At 42.3% G+C, this 6,001-nt stretch overlaps 1 long non-coding RNA gene across 1 annotated transcript in view; it reads left to right on the top strand.

Annotated features, from left to right (window-relative positions):
• LOC109296341 overlaps positions 1–3,161 on the top strand; it is a 14,507-nt gene extending 11,346 nt beyond the window's left edge. The window contains exon 3 of the long non-coding RNA XR_002096962.1: positions 2,978–3,161. This is a non-coding gene — a long non-coding RNA (uncharacterized LOC109296341). The remainder of the gene's footprint in view (positions 1–2,977) is intronic.
• The last annotated feature ends 2,840 nt before the right edge of the window (positions 3,162–6,001 follow it).

The raw sequence follows: 6,001 nt of genomic DNA, 5'->3' as shown, positions 1-6,001 counted from the left end.
AAGTACGGCTGAAAAAAAAAAAAAAAAAAAATGTTATTTTAGCTTTATTACTTCCTTTAAAAATGGCTCTCAAGCCAGACATTGCTTTCACTTTGCTGCAAATTATACTTAAGAATGAGTCTTTAAGATGCCCTTCCTCACTGATTCTGAAGTGCCAATCTTCCAGTCCCTGTGCTGCCTCAACCTTAACACCTTCTTTGTTTCTTTTTATTCCCTCTGTTGTCCCTTCAGTCTCTCTCTCGCTTCTCTGCCTTTACACACTAAGTTAGCTTATTTTAGGCAGGATGCAAAATAAATATTCATCCTTTTTTGTCACCTTCTTCTACTTAGCCACCAGCTGCCTTGAATATGCAACATACTCCCAGGTGCCTTGGATTTGCAATTTGCATCTCCTGCCTCAGTTTCCTTTCTGCCAGCTCTCTTGCATATGAATAATTCTTATGTCTACCTCAAACCTCTTCCCCTGCAACAACTTTAGCAACTACTATTGTCAATTTGAAATCTCATTGTGAGGGTCTAGTTGCCAACTTAAAATAAATGTGCAACTCCTTATCTTGATGTACTAGAAAGGCTTGTGTGCTACTAGTGACCTTTAGAGTGATGCCATTTGGAATTTTGTACTCCTGGTAAGGTCACCTCTGGTGGCAAGGTCATGAGTGAGGCTTCCAGACTAATAGCAATCTAAAAGCAAAAAATGGAAGTCCCCAATGGTGGAGTAGGCAGATGAAGAAGAAATACTTCACAATTGCTGCAAAGGCACATTAAAGATTGCAGCAGAACAGAAGCCTTGAGTTGTCTAGGTTTTCTTTGTCATCAGATTAAGGTTTCCTTCCCATGAAGTATCATACAGTTGCTAATGTGCAATGGCATCCTCAAGTGCAGGTGTTTTCCATCAAAAGCAAGCCCTACAATTATAGGCAAGTGACAATGGGGGCAAGTGCTGGCAATTACCAGAAGCCCCTAGTCATGGACCTATACAGAGGCAATCATTGCCTCTGTATAAGTCCATGGTCATTTTGTACTTGGAACTGAGACAGGTGTGCACTTTGGCAGCTGCGATCATGACTGAGAAGGCCTATTTAAGATCCACTCTAGCCCGCTCCCTATATGGGATGATCAGGAAAGATGCCTTAAACATAGTCTGTCTCACTCCACCTGACTGGAAAACCAAACCCAATGGAATCACTCTGTCTGTGGTCTGAATCAAGAAATAAAGTCAACAACCTAAAATGTCTACACCTGATGGACAACCCTAACAGTGGCTGACTGGAGTGAAGGACAGTATTAAATCATGCAAGTTCTATGGCCACTAGTACTGAAATTGCTGTAGTTGTGGACCAAGTGTGCAGGTGAACATAAACTCACAGAAGCTACACATTCTTTTGGAAAGAAAAGGCTGGAAAAAAGAAGCAAATAAAAAACAAAACACAAACAAACAACCAGACACTTCCATGGCATTAGATTTGCTGTGAAGACCAAGATCACTACTCAGATGCCAAAATGTTCAGTTGGCATCAGTAAGCATCTTGTGACCCTTTGGCTTCCACTGACCAACAGGCAACATGCAACAGTCAGTGCATATGCCCCAACCCTTGAAGCAGATGACAAAACAAAGGAAGAATTATTCCAAACTTGACCAAGTCCTGGCATCAGTCCCCAAAGAAGATTAAATAATTTCTCCTTGTGATTTCAGTGCTAGAGTGCCCAGGGATTTTGAGCTACGGAAAAGAACATTTGGAAAGGAAGGGATAGTGAAAGTAGATTCAAATGGAATTGTCCCTCCTGAGCAAGTGTTCAGGACATGTTCTCATCACCACAAACTCTGTATTCCATCAAAGCAATACATGGAAGACATCATGGATGCACCCCTGCTCAGAACATTCATATCTGATTGACTACGTCATAGAGCATGCCCTGGACCACTGGGACATCCATATCACCAGAGCTATGACCAGCATAGATAAAAGCTAGACTGATCATTGTTTGATATGTTCCATCCTGTCACACCAAAACATCATAAGTAAAAGAAGCAACCAAGGAAGAGGTTCAATATTGAGTGCTTGAAAGACCTTGTTTAAAGTGACCATTTCCAGCAGTATCTTAGTGAGAAAGCCTCCAACCTCCCTGATGATCTTGACACTTGAATGCCTTTCTTGAGGCTCTCCCAATGATCATGAGGCATGTGAAGAATCTTTAGGCTTCTTTACAAAGATGCATCAGAAATGGTTTGATGAGAACGACAGAAAAATTCAAGCCCTCATTGACATAAAAGGAGACCCTTCAAAGCTTGACAGAATGACATCAACGCCAAACAGAAGCAAGACATTTATCACATTAAAGTAGAGACCCAAAGGAAAAATTTGAGAGCAAAAGAACAACTAGTGGGAGGACAAAGCAAAAGGGATCCAAAAAGCTTGCTGACATCCATGATATGCATATTTTCTTCAGCATAATAAAGTCTATGGGCCAAGCGCACAAGGAGCCATCCCTCTGAGATCCAAGGATGGACCAACACTCTTTAAAGACAGCTCTATCATCCATGCACAGTGGAAGAAACAATTTCAAGAGCTTCTGAACCAAGATTCTAATGTTGAAGATAATACTAACAAAACCATTTCACAACACCTCACTATGAATGATCTTGCAGACCCACCAACTTATCAAGAGGCCTTGAAAGTCATTGAGTAGACAACAACAAAGCATAATCCTGATGGAATACCAGGTGACATTTCTAAGCATAGTGGAAAAAAGCTGTCTCTCCAACTGCATGCTATTATTCTGAAAATCTGGAAACATGAATGGATTCCCAGTGACTTGATGCCAGATTCATAATCATATTCAACAACGGATTGGATTGCAGCAATTACCATGCCATTGTATTCCTGTCCATAGGTGGGAACATTTTTGTCCGCATTCTCCTCAATAGATTCACTCCCCTTACTGTGATAATTTTACATGAATCCCAGTGTGATTTTAGACTGGGATGGGCAAAATGGAAGATCCGGCTGGCAGCTGGACTCCATTTCCCAGCAGCCCCTGCCTGTGTTGCTGCAGGCAGTTTCCATGGAGACTCCAGCAGCAGTGGGACCATGACAGTGCAGGGTCAGGGTTTCCTTAGAGACTGGCCCCAGCAGCACTAGCAGGGTATATGGTTGGTCAGAGAGCTGCTCCGGGGCCACAGCTGGGATCTTGGTTGGTAACAGCATGGTCCAGAGCTGGGACAGAGCCATTATTTGCTATCTGCATGCCCCTGCCCAGGGCATGTTGCAGTTCTGCCTTGGCTCTGGATCATGCTGTCACTGCCACAAGATCCCAGCCCCAAAGCAGCTCCCTGCTGAACTGCATGCCCTACCAATGCCACTGGGGCTGGTCTCCATAGAAACCCTTGCCCTGCACTGTCATGGCCCTGCTGCCGCTGGAGTCTCCATAGAAACTGGCCACAAAGATGTGGGCAGAGGCTGCTGGGTAATGGAGTCCAATGCAGGCCCATTCCAGAAGTACAGTGATCTTTGTCCCTAGACAACTTCAGGAGAAGTGCCAAAAGCAACACAGATCTTTTTCATGGCATTTGATTCAATCAACAGAGAGGCCCTATGGAAGATCCTGATGATATTTGGACGCCCACCAAAATTTGTTACCATCACTAGACTTGATAATGACAACATGACAGCAACCACCTTAAGCAATGCCTCAGAGATAGAACCCTTCATTGTTATAATGAGAGTCAAGCAAGGATGCATGATTGCACCAACACTTTTTTCCCCCAACTATATCACAGCTGTTTTAAATCTCACTGCTGACAGACTTCTATCTGGAGTCACCATAAGTATCTCATGGGCAGGAATCTCTGTAACATCAACCAGTTATATTCCACATCCAAGATAACCAATACTTCTATTATTGACCTTCATTATGCTGATGATTGCGTTGTGTGTGCATACTCAATTGAAGAGCTCCAGGTCACTCTCAACTGCTTCTCTGAAGCATATGAGATGCTTGGATTCAGTGTCAGCTTCACAAAAACCAAGATACTTCACCAACCTACTCCAAACCATCTATCTGCTTCCCCACATATTACAAATAGAGTGTAGTCCTTGAAGAATGGAGATGGTTAAATTTCCACTGCATAGGAAATGCTTTCCCAGTAAGTAAGCATAATGATATTTAACATAGAATAAAATTTGTGAGAGCTGCTTTTGACATCTCCAAAATTGTCTTTGATCATGACATCAGGACCCAAACTCAACTTCTTGTCTACCAGGCTGTTGTCACTCCCACCCTGTTGTATGGATATGAAACCTGGACAACTTACTGAAAACACCTGAAAGCCTTGGAATGTTGCCGTAAGCAACATCTTTGGAAAATCCTCCATATCAACTGGAAGAACAGAAGAGCAAATGCTAGTGTTGTGACAAGCATTGAAGCCATGTTTATACATCACCACCACCATTGCACCTCATAAGGATGTCTGACAACTGGCTCCTGAACCATATCCTATACTCCTAACTCACTAACGGTCCCTACTCTAGAGTTGGGCAAAAGAAGAGATTCAAAGGTACCTTGAAGGCCAATCAGAAAAAAGGTGACATTAACATCACTACCTAGGAGACCTGAGCACTGAATCATCCCCAGTTGTACCATGAAGTATGACAAGGCAGCAACCATTTTGAGCAAATTCATCTCACTATGCAGGCAAATAGGTGAGCTAGACAAATAGAAAGAGCTGTGACCTCAGATCACTAGGATCTATGTCTGCAGTCAAAAATGCAGATCTCAGATCTGCCTCTTCAGTCACCTCCAGATTCACCAGTGACTTCCATAGCTACTGGAAGACTGTCATCTTTGTAGATACAAACAATTTATTTATTTAGATTTTTATAGCGCCAAATTTCAACCCTCTAAATACAAGCAATCAGTGCTCACATTCCAGCCATTGGTTTTAGTATTCACATTGAAATAACTTAGTCACCCAACTGCATCTAAAATCCCAGACCAACTCTTTTTCCTTCCCCAGATAAGCACAAAACAAGAATTAGTTTTGCAGCATTTCTAAAAAGTTAACAACTCTTTAGGTTCTGAACTCTTTAGGTTTTGAAAAGTTAACACACTCTTATATCAGAGGGAGCCCTGCTTTTCCATTGAAAGTTAACGGCAAAATAGTGCTGATCACAATTTGTCTGTTTACACACACGCATATAGACAGCAGTCAAGCCACTCATGGGGACTTAAATTTGTTGTCATGTTTGAACCCCTTTTGTTTCTTCCTATTACATCCAAGATTGGTGTTTTTCACTGTATGATCTTCAACAATATCCTGTCCTCCTGATCTCTACTACTAAATCACTGGTCTTTAACCTCCTCTTCTCTTTCCCTAACTACTACAGCCCACTCCTCTTTCACCTAGAGAATTCTTACCTCTCTTACATAACCCAAATACATTTGCAAAAATAATCTTGCCTGCTTGCTGCTTCCCCCTCACCTTTGAATTTCTGCATTAGGTTCAGATGACATTCTGCATCAGATGCAAACTCTTGAATTTTACCTTTGAAGCACTCTGCAGCTTTGTGCCAGTTCACACCTTTCATCTACAATGTGTGCGCCTCATCACCAGGGATCCTGGTTTTCCCCTGATAAACCAAAAAACAAAAAAAACACACCCAACTCTGATTCTCTGATAAAAACAGCAAAATCCATGATTAAAATGAAAGGCCTCTGTGCGCGTGTGTGTGTGCGCGCGTGTGTGTGTGTGTGTGCGTGTCAGTTGAACACCATTTTCTTGATACATTTACAATTTTAAAGCAAATTGGAAACCTACCAGTGGCTCAAACACAATAATAAAGATCAATTCTAAATACCTATACATTTTGGTATCTGATTTTAGGTTTTTTTTTAAATCATGGAAAAAACTCAGAGCACTCCCTGCCCCCTTAGTTCACAGAATACAGGCCCAGGTCCCTCACTCCCAAGCCACAGCCCCCCAGCCCTGCTGGTGCCCCTCACT

The sequence above is a fragment of the Gavialis gangeticus genome, unplaced genomic scaffold, assembly GCF_001723915.1.
Source record: "Gavialis gangeticus isolate Ggan-Ray unplaced genomic scaffold, GavGan_comp1, whole genome shotgun sequence".
NCBI lineage: Eukaryota > Metazoa > Chordata > Crocodylia > Gavialidae > Gavialis > Gavialis gangeticus.
The sequence above is the reverse complement of the archived record's forward strand: the minus strand, read 5'-3'. Positions and strand labels throughout refer to the sequence as shown.